The sequence below is a fragment of the Galendromus occidentalis genome, unplaced genomic scaffold, assembly GCF_000255335.2.
Source record: "Galendromus occidentalis unplaced genomic scaffold, Mocc_1.1 scf7180000077485, whole genome shotgun sequence".
Classification (NCBI taxonomy): Eukaryota; Metazoa; Arthropoda; class Arachnida; order Mesostigmata; family Phytoseiidae; genus Galendromus; species Galendromus occidentalis.
The window spans coordinates 960,239-975,941 of NW_003805473.1; positions in this window are offsets into that span (position 1 = coordinate 960,239).

Here is a 15,703-nt window from a genome sequence, read left to right on the forward strand (position 1 = left end):
CTTTGACATCGACCCGTTCAAGCGACGCACGCCCGTCAACGGCGGTGACAGAGTCTTTGTGCATAACGGTTGTCCGCGGATCGATCTCGAAAAAGAGCCGGAGTTCGAGGGATCTACGGATTGGTCCCTGGATCACAGCCCGCGACGCCGTCATCGGACGTGGAATTCCGCCGTGCCAATTTCCCTGGCCTAGACGCTGCAGCTCAGCCATGCCGCTGTGTGGGCCAGAGGCCGATTACCCCTAGGCGATTTTACTTTCGTCTAGAACTGGCGCGCCGATCCCATCCTTTTTGAAACGGGTCGGGATTCCTCAGGCCGTTCGCGCCCTCCTGATGACACGTCAGACACTGGCCTCGACGGTCTCTCGAATATGGAGTTGGTTTGGAGATAGGGCTGCGTGAAACGAGGGATGGGTCGCGAGCGTATGACGCCCCCCGACGCCTGGTCTACATAGGTACATACATGTGATACATGGAATATGGATACGTAAGGTGTGGCCAGCTCTCTCGAGGGACCGTCCGTTAGACTCCTTCACCGTGATGGGAGGAACAATTCTAATGTACACCCGACAGCAATCTTCCAAATCGAGGTCAGTGGGGAGATGCGCACCGGCCGCAGGTTTCCCGCTCCGGCGCGTGAGATCGCCCGCGATTTCCCGCTTCGCAGGTGATCGAGGGGGGGAATCGAGATGATCGCCCGCGGCGTTACCGATTCGGATGCGCACCGTCTCGTTCCGTGTACGATGTCCGACCACCGCCTCGAGAACCTCAAGCGATTTACCCGAGATACGGGCGACGAAGCCTGCCGGAAGGAGGCCCTCCTTTCCGCAAGCCTCGCTCCGCGCTCCGATCGCGAGAACTCACGCGTCAATCAGAGTGATTATCCTTCCACTCGGAAAAATCAGTTCGAAATCGGATTCGAGCTCATGACCATCCAGAGATGCAAGCTTCCGGATGCGGCGAGATCTCGGTTCCCACCGAAGAAAATTCTGGGTCGTCCAACTCGTCTCCGGTATCTGCGTCCCTCGAGAAGTTAGCTTTCGATGACACGGTCGAGCTATCGACGGACGAAGTTAGTCATCGATCCACCTAATGAGATCATACTAGAAGGTCGCGGTCGCTATTCGGATATGCCGCTATTAGGGCTGCCTGAGAAGTTCTTTGAATTGTTGGTCATCTCCGCCGATGGCGCCCGGCGTAAAAATGAGCTAAGCTCGAAATTCGTTTCCAAGTCCATCTGAGTCAAAACCAGAGTCGTCTCAACGATAATTATAGTTATTACGATGAATTATAATTCATCGTGTGCTGATCGATGACTGCTGACACACTTACGAGAGCTCGCATTCTTACACTGCTCACTGATGTGAACACTCCGCCAAGGGTTCGGGTCATTGTGCGACCCGTCCTCCTCTAACCCAAATAAATTCTGATCCGAAGGTCGTAAGTCCTTGTTTCCACATCCGCAGGAATAAGGATGCGCGATCGCTTCCCCGCGGTTCACGGACGTGCGCTTGTCGTTTCTATTCTCTCGGCATGCGCTTGTTCCTCTCTGCTGCCCTATACGCGAACGGAAGAAGGGAAGCAATATCCGCCAGAAACAAACATCGCAGCTGCATATGGAGATGGACGAATAGATGTACGTAGGGTCAATAATTCGGGGATGTCGGCAAAAACAGAGGATGGGTGTATATACGAGCCACATGTGGTCATTCCTGCTAAAATCGCCTGCAGGAACGACTGGCACGGACTCTTCTTTCCCCAAATTTCCGCTCCACAGAGAAACGGTGCGACAATGGCAAGGTTACCGGAGTGACTGCTCATTCTTCCCATTTGATCGCAGAAGGGGCTCGATATCTGCATGATCTGCACATCTGTCTTGAGTTCCGAAAATTCGACGGGAAACGATTGCTCCTATGCGAAATATGGTTCCGGAGCGTCGTCATTACCCCGCATTAGAGCCCCGATTTGCCGGAACCATTGGTTGCACTGATTTAATCTAATGTCTCTTTATTAGGCGATAAAGAGTTATGAGCGTCGTCGAAGGAACGTCTTTTGAGGAAAGAGGTCGTTAATCGAATTCTCCCGGCTGAAACGGTCCGGTCTGCGAGTTAGTCACGCGAAATCGTGGGTTGTTAAGAGATAAATCACTTTGGGAGTTCGCTGAAGAACTTCCTTGCATGGCATGGACTGTGATCGATTCGTTTCGAAATCGAAAGCCTTCATCGAGCTCTACCTGCTTGACCTCGATTTTCTCGGGAAATCTACTTCAAATCTGTCGATCGCTGCCTGAGTTTCATCAGACTGGACAGAGGCGCGGAGTGCGGGAGACTAGGAGGAGAGAGATATTTCGGGAGCGTGGGACGTCAAAACCATAGCTGTCGTACGCTTTGTCACAGCCCCGACCTGATGTCAACCAATCGTTTCGTCTCCGTTCCGCGCAGTTCCCGGGCAGCACGAACTTCGCGAATAGCGGGTAGATAGAGTTTTTCCCGGAGGTGGATGGAGACGCTCTTGTTGCCATGCCTAGGCGCGGTTTGTCGTTGCGAGCTTTGAAACTATTCGCTCGCACACGCAAAATGAATTTCCTCCTCCCCGAGTTCGTCCCCCGCCGCGGTCTCCGACCGACCAGAGACTCGAAGCGCGATTCCACGAGAATCGATCCGGAGACTCAGGGAAATTCTGCCGCTCCGGTGGTCGTCAAATTTTGATCCTATCCGTCTGCAGACAAGCGAATAGAGTCTCTGCCTGAAATGACATCTGAGTCAGAGCGCTGATTCCAGAAGAATGGTGACGAGTCTTTCTGCGACCGGATAACGTCAAAGACTCGACAGACGTGAAGAATGGTGCGCTTGAAAACAAAGTCGGGGAGCAGCTGCTGCCACCGTCCTTTCTGCTCCCACCTTTGATCCATTGGACTTCCTTCTGATCCGCCCGAAAATCTTCTTCGGCGGATTTTCGTGGAATCAGTTCATCGATAACGAACAGAAAGATCCGTGAACCTGCTCCGGGCGAGGAAGATCGAATCATTGCGGGCAGAAAATAACCACTTGAAAGCCAACACCCACGCGCTTGATCGAGATCTTTCAGAGCACGGGTTTCCTGTCGGCGAGTCCGAATGAGCTCGCAGCCGAGAGTACGAGTTCGGCACACAAACGATGGTCACTTATAAATAATGATGGTCATTCGATCGTAAAAATGTTCCGGGGCACTTGTTTGCGGGACGTAACCTTGCCGGATAAAAGCGCCTCAGCCTCCCACTCTCTCACACTGTCAGTCGACCCTGTCGACGCGGAACGGGCTCCAGAGGAAACCGGACATGAATTACCTGGAGCTTCCCGCGATTTGAGGCATCTTGTGTCACAGTTTTACGGACCAGATAATCGGGGAGAGAGAGCAAGACGACATATGTATGTATATTGTGCAGGATGCCTTCCCAACGCTTGCGTCGTCGCCTGATCACAGAGAAATTCATCCGTCGCGCACGGGAAACTTCGGAAAAGGCGCCAGGGACTCTCTGCAGGGTGATGATAACGCACTCAAGTTACAAAGGTTCTGTGGTGGCTTGCAAATGGAGCGCAGGTGGCGGAAGGAAAATTCTCACGTTTCCCTTTCTATCAGTACCGACAGCGTCTAGCAATGACCTACTTCCGTGTGGCCTCTCTTCCCTTTGCTACAATGACGCTCGAAACTTCGTTGTCTCGGTTACGTCAGCCCGCCTTCCCCCCACCCTCACCGGCTCATCGTCCTCCTGTGTCGTTCATAACGATGCCGACGGTGTGCACCGCCGAGGAAGGTACACGATGGTGCATCGCTCGTCCAGAGCAAAAACGCTGGCATTGGGGCATCGGTCTCATGCGATTACCTCGAAATTTCTACGCATGAATCACTCAGCCCACACTTCAAACATAGGAAAGCGTTGGCGTGTTCCGCGCAGCGCTCTTGAATTAGCTTTCAAATCGGAGTTACGGCTGGCCGGTCGGTGACCAACGGGCCCGACGGTTTCTTCCTCCCACTGGCCGTAAGCCTCGCTAGTGGAAGCTGAAGATAAGCCTAAGTGTATTATGGCCATGTGCAGCTGTCGAGAAGTGCCGTAAAGTCTCTGGTGAGCTAAAAGTCCAACGTGGACCGCCTGCAAAACAATTGAAGCTGAAACTAGCACCAGACGGCTGCAGGTGGCGAAAAAGATTCCGAGATTATTACAGAAACGTCTCTCGACTCCTTTTCTGCAGATCCCCCAACTGCGGAATTCGCGGCGCTTCCTCTCTTCCTGCTCCGGAGACGAAAAAAACGTGGGCTGGTTTCCTACCCGGAGGGGGGTTGATCCGGAATGAAGAGTCGTCGTCGTTCATCCTTTCATCGATGAGCCAAGCATTAAATCGTTAAAAATTCACTCGTAATTTTTTTTACCAAAAACTCAAAATAGACGAGAAAATATCCTCCCCATCCTGACAGCCTAAAGCGACTTTAAGAGGCAGTGTTTCACGAATCTTGAAGTGGGCGGGTTGACATTTCCATCATCTTGGGCTGTGGCTTGCGAGGAAACTCACTCTAGGGATCGAGCACACCGCGGATCAGTAAACATACAACTGTGTATTCTTTCACGTCTGTTCCACGAGTCCATGAACGCGTGGCTCTGAGCGCTTCGGTCTCCCGGAAATTACGGTAGCGTCGTAATACAATATTGAAAACACATCAACGAGCTTTCTCGAATTGAGCTGTTGGCGCCGTTGGTTGGGGATTACAGCGTCTCTCGGAACACGGCGAGCTCAAATTTTGCCTCGTGAAGGGCTTGAATTTATCTGTTCGCCAGATATTTGAGATCGAGTCAATTACTGAGTCGCATTCAATCGACTACACAGGAATTCGATGGCACAAGCCCTGTGGAAGGAGCTGATCAGAATTTTCCGCCGCAACATCAATCGGGACGAGATGATGTCTGCTCCGGCTCGGGCACTCAGCAGATTCCGAAGTATTTGTGCTCCGGGAGCTCCTTGCACTGTTTCACGGCGACGACACTCTGGCAATCTTCCGCGTGGGCTGCGACGGTCGGGTCGATACCCCAGTCGACGTTATCGGCGCGGGGAAACTCGAGATTCGGAACCCGTATGTAGTAGTCAAGCAGAAGTTTCAGGTTGTACTTGCAGTCGGAATATCCGGAGACCAAATAGGAAGAAGGCACGGATTTGACCACAGCACAAAATGTTCCGTTCACAGATTCACGCTCGCGGTAGAACAACAGGTTGGCGGGAGTCATGTCTACTTCGAAATCCATTTGGGTGAGTCTCGTGAGATTCTCCGGGGAGATCCGCCGATTGTTCTCGCAATCGTAGTTCAAGACTGGCTTCAGGAAACGTTCCCACTCGAGTTTCAGGGAAGCGCCTTGATCTCGCGACTGAGTGATGTCTGACGGGGACCCGAAGGCCGCGAATGCTGATCTCGCGGTTGAAGTTGCCGCCGGTGCAAGGGTTGAAAACGCGGGAATCCGAATCGACGGCCGTGGCTTCGTTTCCGAGGCTTTGGGGGGAAAATCCCCGCTCGTGAGACTGATTCTCGGGCTACTTAAGAAGAACTCTGCTTCTTGCGGAAGGTCCACGCTTGGAGCTCTGCTCAGAATCACGGCGACCACCACCATTGCCACGATACATGCAGCTCCAATAGCCATAGCGATGATTCGTTGTGGCGCCATTCTCCGACTGAGCGCGGACGACGAGACTGAATGATGAAAACACTCTCCACCACGATAGACTCGAGTCTCTCATCCCGACGAGTCGCCTCTTCTCATTTTCTAGACACGTGTTCCAACATGGGGCATATTCATTTTGCTCCCGAAAAGCGGCTTGTGCATCCGAATGTAATGTGATAAATAAAGCATTCGTCTCTCCTTTCCACGAATCATCGATGATTCTCGGAAGAAGAGACGGTGCGATCGTAACACGGACGAGGTTCGTCCATCACGCGCGCCTCATCGTTCTATTATGAATATTGAAATGCTTTCAAAGTATTGCTATCACTGCTAAAGAAAACGAGACCACCTATCTTCACAGTCGAGCTTCATTCGCCCCTGAAGATAGCATTCTGCCCTGAGAGAGCATATTCCCGTTTCATCGGTTCGGCACTCAGAGAAACGTAGACATGAGGCGGATTGCTTGGGCATAAATATCTCTCCCATTGATTTGAACATGGCACCAGGGGCGTCCTCTTTTTTTCTGGGCGGAAGGAACCGAGATGAAACTCCAGCTCCTGTTCCCAAAGCGGATCAATGAGCAGCGAGAGTAATCTTGTGGCATCAGATACGCGGATGAAAACTTTTCCAAGCGTCAACATATTTCCTCAATGTTTTCTGCCGACGAACGATGGGTTTGTTTACGCGATAGAGCTGGCGAGAAATTTTCTAGGGGCCCCCTCCCCGGATTCGAAAATCTATCCACAGATTATCAGATGCGCTTTCCAACGACAATCACTGAGCAATGATATCAAAGTTTAGAAAAGCGAACTAGCTCTCTGCTACAAGTGATGCATGTTTTTATGGGATATAAACATGACATTCGAGTCGCATCCTGCCTTTCGGCGTTTTGGCACGCTCATGACTAACGACTAAATAGCTCCATGGACTTTGACTCGGAGGAAGGGAATCCGCTCTGTATGCGACTCCCTTCCGCCTCCACGAGGAACCATCCTTGTGTTATTCTTCTCTGAGGCACAGAGCACGTGATTTACTCCGCTCCGATTTCCCAATTGAGTTCCGGACAAACTTCGACGGACTTCGGACTCATTTATTATTAAGGAATGATGTACGGAAAGCAGTTGACAGAGTTTTATAGAGATCAGAAAGAGTATCTGAGTCTCGTCTTCCCATCAGTCAAGAATAGGCTCTTGAACCGATGCTCTTCGATGAATCGACGCTACGGGATTAGAACGATGTGGCTGCTTCGACTGGGGGACACACGGCTCGTTTGGAGGGCAGCACTTCCTTTCAAGCCCTCTTGACTCGTTGGGCTCACCAGAAGCTACTTGTCAATATACTACCTATGTGTATGAATGATGAATGATGACGACCATCCGTGGTAAGGAGCACACTCTCCCAATGCACATTCAATCAACATCTATCTGCAGATTCCAAAAAATTCCCCCTCTGGAAGCTCCTTGCATTGTTTGATGGCAACACAGTTACCGCAGTCAACCGCGAGTCCGACGATATCTTGGCGAATTCTCCACTCTCCGGCTGGAGCTTGCGCGAAGTCTAAATTCGGGAGCCGAACGTAATATTCGGAAAGCATCGTCATATTATATGTGCACTTGTCATATGCGTCAGCGGGTACAGAAAACGCATGACTCATAGAATAAACAAGAGCGCAAGACACCTCGCCCGAACCGTGCTCCCGACGGTAGAATAGCGGAACATCTGGGACTCTGCTAAACTCTGGGTCTTCACCGAAGTCCCTCGTGAAATCCACCCCGGAGATCGACTTCTCAGGTGTGCAGTCATAGTTGAATTCGAGTGCTAGAAAATCCCGCCATCCATTCCGTATGGACGCATTTCGCGTGTTGGATGGGGATGGATCCGTAATGTGGGGAATCGTCGTCGGTAGCGTGGAAGTGACGAGACCCGTCGCCATCGACGTCAGGGAGCTTGAGGGATTCGAAGAAGTCCGAGGCGGCTCCCGGGTCACTATTTCCTCGACTTGTGAAGACTCCATAGGCACGGTAATTATCTCGGTAGGTGGTGTCGTAAACGTTGATTTCCAAATCGACTCTGTCCTCGATGTTACAGACAGCGACTCCGTCTCCTTTGTTGTAGATGTGACAGTGCGCGATTCCGGCATATCTTCAGTGGACACAGGAGCACTTTCAGCAACACTTTGGTCCTCCGATCGCGTAGAGAGGATCGACTTTAGTTCAGTCTCTGGCGAAACGTCTCCACTCGGTCTTCGGATAACGACTACGGTAACTGTCACGACCGCAACTACGCATAAAGCGGCGCCGGCGGCAGCGGCGAGGATCCGTCTCGAGTTTCGGAGCGCCATGCTCTGCCTGAACGCGGAATGCGCGTTACTGAAAACACTCTCCGAGAGTGAAAACTCGGATTTATCAGAGGCTATGCTCATCCTTTCCAACACGAGCGGTCGGTAGAAAATAACAGGCCCAGAGTGGCGAATGTCTCAATGCAACGACAATAGGAACCGATGCGGGAAGGAGCGGCTCGAGATGGAAGTGCTTCCCATGGAATTAGGCTCCCACAAGGAAAGAATGACGACTTAACAGCTTTGTTGTCGGAGAACACTAGTAAATGGGAATATGGGACAGACGGTGGTCTTCAACACCTAGCTGTGAGAAACTTTGTCCGCTCGGAGCTCAATTTACGAATCGGGCTTCACGGGTAACGCCCACCCAAGGTAGCCGAATTGTGGGAATTCGTGGCCCGGAAATCCGTCGACTTCGAGAGCATTATATTCCAACCGAAATCCCGACGCTGCCTCCGTCACAGACGTCACTTTTTTCCTCAAGGGTTCAGGAGGTTTCACGATAGCGCAGGCAGTCGTCCGTGATCCGCAAGAAAATTCATCTGACTCGGGAGCCTGCGTTGTGGGTAACTTCGGCTGCCGAATGAGAAATTTCCGGCCGGAGCCGAGAGTATACCGAAAACAATGTCACGCTTGATTGGAACGTACGGAGAAGGTTTCCCTTCTTCTTCCCGCATCCCAGGCTCGAGCTGCTGTCAGAGCGACTCAACCCTTCGAGGGTCATTAGATTATCCAGCTGTCTGGGACCATCTCCACCGAGAGTCACCGTTGAGCAGGGACACAATCGGTGTCAGTACCAAGTTTATCCGATGTTTTGTCGTTTCTCAGAGGCTACACAGAATTCTGCTCCCGAGAGTGGGTCCAAAGAGGTGGAAGTTCCTCGCAGAGAGTTATCTGGGGGCGGGAGATCGCGTCCCTCTTCCTCGACGACTTCACGACGCGTATCATCTTCCTTTTTGGCGGCCGAGCGGAACACGGACGAGTTGCTCCTGCGCTCGAAAAATGCGCTTGTCCGTGGAGGCTCTTTCCCCGGCGATATCGCGAGCATGGTTAACCTGTTGTATCTTCTCTCGAGCGAAGAATTGGCTCGCTCTCTTTACGAGGTCTCGGGGGGGCAGATTCCGGATTGTTATCGTCACCATGCCGCTCCGCCGCGAGGGCCTCTACTGTTGCAAGTAGTCTCATGCAACAGCAACGGTCAATCTCTCCTCCCCGAGTGGTTTATTTAGTTTCGTTTCTATCTTCATATTTCACGGTCTTGTCTACGAGCGGCTGAAGTGAAAATCAACACGGCGGAAATCCACTTGCGACCCAGCGCCTATCGCTCAACGCCACAGCCTTCCGGGACATGGATTCTGCGAATGGTTCCTTCAGAACAATGAACGAAGTCGCGATCAAATGGTGAGGATGTTCCGCGGCGACAAACCCTGCTGTCTTCAAAGGCTTGTCTTTCGATCTATATGTGAGTTCCCGTCTGCACGAGCATGCGGGTATTTACGTAATATTCGCGAACTCGCAAGCGAGCTCCGGGCAGAGTCTGTGTGCTGATGTCAGAGCTTCAGCGACCGATAGCGCGGCTTGGCGATTTTGCGGTGACTCATCAATAAATTGGGGATGGGAAGCGCACAGGAGCGCGAGAATATGCAGCGGATACTTGTTGACCATTGGTCCCCAGATGTCTCGAAGTCTCAGCTGGAGATTGCGTAAACTTTGTTTCATGACGTGCGGAAAGCCGGCCGGTCGGGAGTATCTCAGCTCTGTCGGAAACGAGCTGAATTCGGAGCCTCAATCAGTTTCACAACTCAAAAAGGTTATTCTCGCAAGACCCCGAGTAGCCACAGACGACGGGATCACGTTTCGAGTCGCGGAGCAAAAATGGACTTGAATTGAATCTTTCTAAAATAGCTACCTCCGATAATTTCCCACTCTCGGCCGCGCTCTTCTTCGCTCTTCCATCTCCGGAACGTTCCCGTGCGGGAGGTACGGGACGACGCAGTATGAATGCCGATCTGAGCTCGCAGCGTGCAGCAAGTCCCAAATATCAAGATCATCTTTCAGCTGGAGCCATTTTCAAGTAGAAGAAGATCGGAGTCATGAAAGCCGAATATGTTCTCGAGTTTTTCATGTGCAACGAAGCAACTCGAGGATTACAGAGGATGAACGACCCAGTGAGGCAAAGGGGGGATCCCTGGATAAATAAGACTTGATAAAGCGAGCTGCTCTGATTTTTTGATGCCTCTCTCTGAATAGACTCTGTGATCCGAGCCGGTCTGCTGAGAGTTTCCGGAATTGAAATCTCGATCTCCGATTCAGAAAGCAAGTCAGCGGAGCGGAGCATCTTTCGATTGTTGATTCATTCACCCTTCTGATGAGCTGGAGATTCACTCTGAGTCGAGATCGGATCGCGCAGCCTCTCAAAGTTCACCCTCATCCATGGAGCTCCTCCGGAATGCCGATTGGCTCCCTCGAACAAACAATTTCCATGCACTCACCGATCCCGAAAGCTTCTCAGGAGAAACTCCGGATCACCGAAGAGTCTCCTGACGTCTCCACGAACGATCCACGGAGAAAATGATCGGCGGCTTGTGGGCGAATTATCGCCGCATATTGCAGCCGAAAGGCGGCCTATTCCCCCTCCCCCGAGTCCGGAGGGGAGCTTAATAACAGCTTACGTTCGGTTAGCATTATTGAAGGCTGGTATATTGATGTGAGCGGGGCGAGAATGCGGTTCGAAATTAAGTTTCTACGACCAGAGTCTTGTCACCAGTTGTTGTCGAACGACAAATGACTCGAAGAGGCCTTGAGCGTAGACTCGGCTGACTGAGTCCGTAAACGGGCCGAGCGCTACTACGACCGACACGCGAGGATCAACCGAAAGGCCGACTATTAGTAGGGGGTTTGCTGGTATCCGTCGATGAATTGCTCAACTCGAGTCCGCAATATCCGACCCGGAACTCGGCGGACAGGGAGAAATTCAGGAAATGTCGAGGGACGCTGCTCACAGACAAGAGTGAGTCTGCTGCACAAGGAAAACCATTGCTTTCATGCGACCATGGCTCGCATATTGTATTTGCGTCGATGGTCCCTTCGGGTATCTGCCCGGACGAAATAACGACTACCGTTCGGCTACCGATTCGGAGAGCGAAAATAAGTTTTCTCGTGAGATGCGGAACAGCGTGGAGGGGGCGGGCATAATCGTATTGTCTGGAACTTGCCGCTTCGTCTATGCTATGTAGTATGCATGCTCCCACAAGCGATTATAATGGGAACAATTCGTCGGTCTCCGGCGCTGTATTGCCAAGCATCGCGACGGCTTGCATTCAGGTAGAGGTTGTAGACTCGAGGATCGACTTTATAACAGGAGACGCGCGAGACAAGGGGAGCTCCGTCAAGCGAAGTCGCAACTTCGAGATCCGAGCGAGGTTTCTACATAGTACCTAGAAGCGAAAACAGACGTCGGCGGGAGCAAGCGAGAAATTCCTAGTGAATGACGTCGAGTAGTCTCTTCGGTAGTTTTGACCACGAATCACTTTTGTCGTGTATTCAGTCTACCATAAGTGGGGAAAAGGGGGCGGAGGTGCATGGTAGTGAGCGTAAAGCATTCCCGAGACGCCGGATGAGGATATTCCTAAGCCATTTAGATATCGCATCTTCACCCCTTCCCTCCCGAGAGAAATCTCCCGCAGAGATGCTCTGAGGCGTGCGATTGCGTCTGAATGCTATATTGTAAACTCGCGAGCCGCACGCGAACCCGCGCACGAGGGCAGACATCCGCCGGACCTGCTTGCAACATCCGCCCGAAGAGGAAGAGCGATCGTCGATGCGGGTGCTGGATCTCAGACAACAAAAACCAGAAGGCTGGACTCGCCGAAATTTCTAATCAGACCGAGTTCGCTCCTTTGAAGTTGCATCTGGCTCCGGAGTGGATGAAATCGGAATGGAGGGTCTCTTTGAGGAGCATCTCATGCTTCGCAAGAGGGCTCTCTCATCACGAACGGGACGAGCCGAAGCTTATTTGTTTGTAGATACGTACATAGGTATAACATTACTCCTCAACGTCCCTTCATGCTTTCCTACTTATAGTGACATGCATAAACAAAGACGTTACGATGCTACGTGGTATGTGGGAGGCTAATGTACGGGGCTCCGGCGATGGCTGAGGCGTATGTTGCAAAAGATTTACTCGAACAAAGAAATCGGACGCTCCGACGCTCCCCCACCCCCGGAGAGCGATGCTGAAGTCTCAGAGGACAGCATGAGTCGCAGAAAGACTCAAAAATAATTCCAGGAATGATTCCTCATGGGATGTCTGACCGGAGCGGGCATCCGATACCTGATCTATATCGAAGCCCGGTCTGCGGTCAAAGTTTTCCGATCTGCACTCCTCGAACCGCCACGTGCCTCGGCAACAAAACATATATCAGGCGGAGCACATGACATCGTGAACTAATCGGATTGTAGTGATCACAGGATCGCGGTCTATGAGAATTCCGTAATCACAGGGAGGGCAGGTTCCGACACGGTATCGGGAAAAGTATCCGCGAGTTCGCTGCACGTGCAATGTCGAGCCGGAGCAGTAACAGAAGTTTCTAAAAAAGTCCTCTCCTGAGAGTCGTACCCGCGAGACTTTTCCTCAAGCTTTTTGACGGGTGCACGTGAGTGAACGTCTCGACGATCGTGACGTTTCTCCTTGCTGAACCATCTCGTTGGTGCCCACATTTTGGGCGAACCTGCTTCACTTTCCCGAAATCGTCAATCATGAGCCCCCGATTCGTATGCCTAAAACTCCCACTACCTCCAGCCCGGCATTCTGCATACTTGAACATATTCATGTATCTATGGCACTTTTCTCAAAATACGCCGCGAAAATTATGGAGATAGTCACGGGTCGGACACAGGCGACCTGTCTGAGCTGGCGTCACTCTGCTTAAAATTCCGCGGCTGGTAGATAGTAGATATCCATCGGAATACAGTTAAGTCGTGGGATCGTCCGATCGAATTGTTATCAGGACCGGTAGAATTCACGGATCACTTGCAGGGCAGTACGTCGACGCTCGAGACTTGACTATATCCTCGAGAAATGGCGATCTCTCGACCGTACCCTGGAGTCGCGCGGAGCGATTCCTTTCACCTCCAAGACGCTTATTACTCCCGAGCATGTTCTGACAAGTCCTAATAAAATCGCCCCGAGATCGAGCGATCATTTTTCCATTCGGAAGTCACTTATTTTGTCTGCGCGCGCGTCATCGGCTCACGAGGAAAACTCAGATACTTAGGCTCAACTCACCTGAGCTGCATTCTGAAGAGTGGTACGCGGTCGAGTTCAGCGGTCGCGTTGAGCTGCAAACCCGGCGCTGCGCTATGGATGCCCTTTGAAGTGCTTGAGATTGCCGAACGCCTTTACTGAAGCTTTCTCTCAGCTGCTTTCCGGCCAGTCGCCAGCGAAGTCTGACGCCGGGGGCTCGAGAACGCGTCTACTTTTATAAACACGGCAAAAAAGTGGCGCCACAAGTTGCCATCGTTGCCTGAATGGAAAGGGACTGTGGCAAGCCACGCCCTCGGAGCCCCTCAACGTTGAGGAGGGCGCGCTTATCGGAGCCACTTAGGGAGAAGGAGGTCCTCTGATAAGTGACGTCAGCTCGACTCTGTACGCCTTGGGTTTCCAGAATCCATGTGGATTTTACGCGCCAAACGAGCGAGCTCGCAATTCCTCTAACTTCTCGTGGACACTAAACACAAGAAGTATGACAACGTCATCTCAAGACCCGCCCTCGTTTCGTCATCATAGTTCTGCTCTCTCGGATGTGCATTTCTCGAATGCACACGGACTGATCCGATTTTGAGCTAGTGAGCACAACTCTCGACCACCATCCAATAATTCTTCTCGTAATTGTAATCCGATGACTTCAGGTTGAGGTTTAGAATGTCAATCACACGCATGCGCTGGGGTTTCTGCTCGTGTTTCAGTTCACCAACGTTCAGTCCATGTTGTTTGTACGGGTTGTTTCGAGGACAGCCTCCCGACGACCGGAAAACTAATCGAGGTCAAGCTCCGTCTCAGGTTCTGCTGTCGGGACTCGGGACTCGGAGTTTCCCCACGATTCGGATCGAGAATCGAGATTCAGAGATGGAATACCGAGAGATGGACGAGTGGCCGCTTCGGTCCGAATGCGTCCAGAGTCAGGGAGGTATCCCTACGCTGCTGGGAAGCTTTTCGGAGTGTCGAGGCTCAGAAACAAATCAACACCGCTCCTGTGTGGTGTCACCATTCATCTCTCCAGGCGAGCTCCTCGGTTCCGATCGTCCCGGCGATTATTCCGCTCTCGAATTCGGGTGTCATCACGCGGACTCGAGCCTGTCGCGGAGACCGCATCTTGTCGCGCGTGATTCGGCATCCGTGTCGGAAGAGTGTCAGATTTGAGTTGATCTCCCATCGGCTGTGGGCGACACGTACGACGGGGATCTCGAGTTGCACGAATCAATACTGCGACGGGACCGCCGGGCCGGCTCTGGTCGCGTATGAAATGTGTATGAGAAGAAAAGCCTCGAAACTACAGTTCTGAGGCAGACCGAGATGCCGTCGCCATGCAAGCAGCGAGACTGTCACCGTATTCTCTTGAATGCGGTCACGCGAATCTCCCACGTGGCTCATCCCTGAGAAAATCACTTTCCAAAGCTGATCCTTGCATAGCCGCATTGACATTGACTCGAGGCTTTCTATCGCGAGCTCCGTAGTTTGAGTCCGGCTTCGAGCTCCCCCATGAAAGATTCCCATCGTTCGTTTCAATCCCCGACCGGAGTACCTCCGTAAGACCGTGGTCTTCCCCTCCCTGACAAGCACTCCGGATCGCCGCGTCGGCGTCGTCACGGTGATTTGGGACTCCTCCTCCTTGCCAAGTTGAGGCAATTGGATAGGTGCTTCCTTTCCGACGCGAGCGTTTCATTTGGATCGGAGACAGGCAGCATCATGACTTTTGAGCTAATTTCGGAAGCTGATGGTCTAAGTAGTTTCTGTTCGACGCAGTTAGCTTAGATCTCAGCGGTGAACCATTTCCCAGCCTCGCTTTGTGAAATTCGAATCGAATAATGATTAAGGATCCCGGATCAGCGGTCCGCCGATAAACGGGGGCGGATCCAGGAATCTTGCGACGGGTTGGGGGCGATGCATCGAGGGAGGGGCGGATTGATACCTGGGTCCAGCTTGAATATGGGGAGTATCGGAAGTCAGAAGGCTCAAGGGGAGGAGCGATCGCCCGACCCGACCTCCTCTCTGCCCCGGATCCGTCGCTGCCACTCCAAGTTATCGAAGGAACACCGGAACGGATCAACAAAAATCGATTGAAAACAGTCTTCATCGGGTATCGGGTTATTGAATCCGGTGTGAACATTCCGAGTACAACTTGGCTTGACGCTCCGGGGGGCGACAGGGACACCGGATTCATCGTGATCAGAGACTTTCGATCCGTGTTTGTGTGGCCAGACTGGATGCTAGATGCTTGCCTATTCCTGGCGAGTAACGAGCGCGCAATGGTATCTCTAAATTAGATTCTGAATGTTCCTTGAGAAGACCAACATGCATTAATTGGATCGAACGAGCTGTTATTGAGCTCATGACAGCAAACTAAACGGAATTATGTTGTCCCCGCTCAGCTCAGGATTCAGTCGCCCGGGGTGTTCACGTGA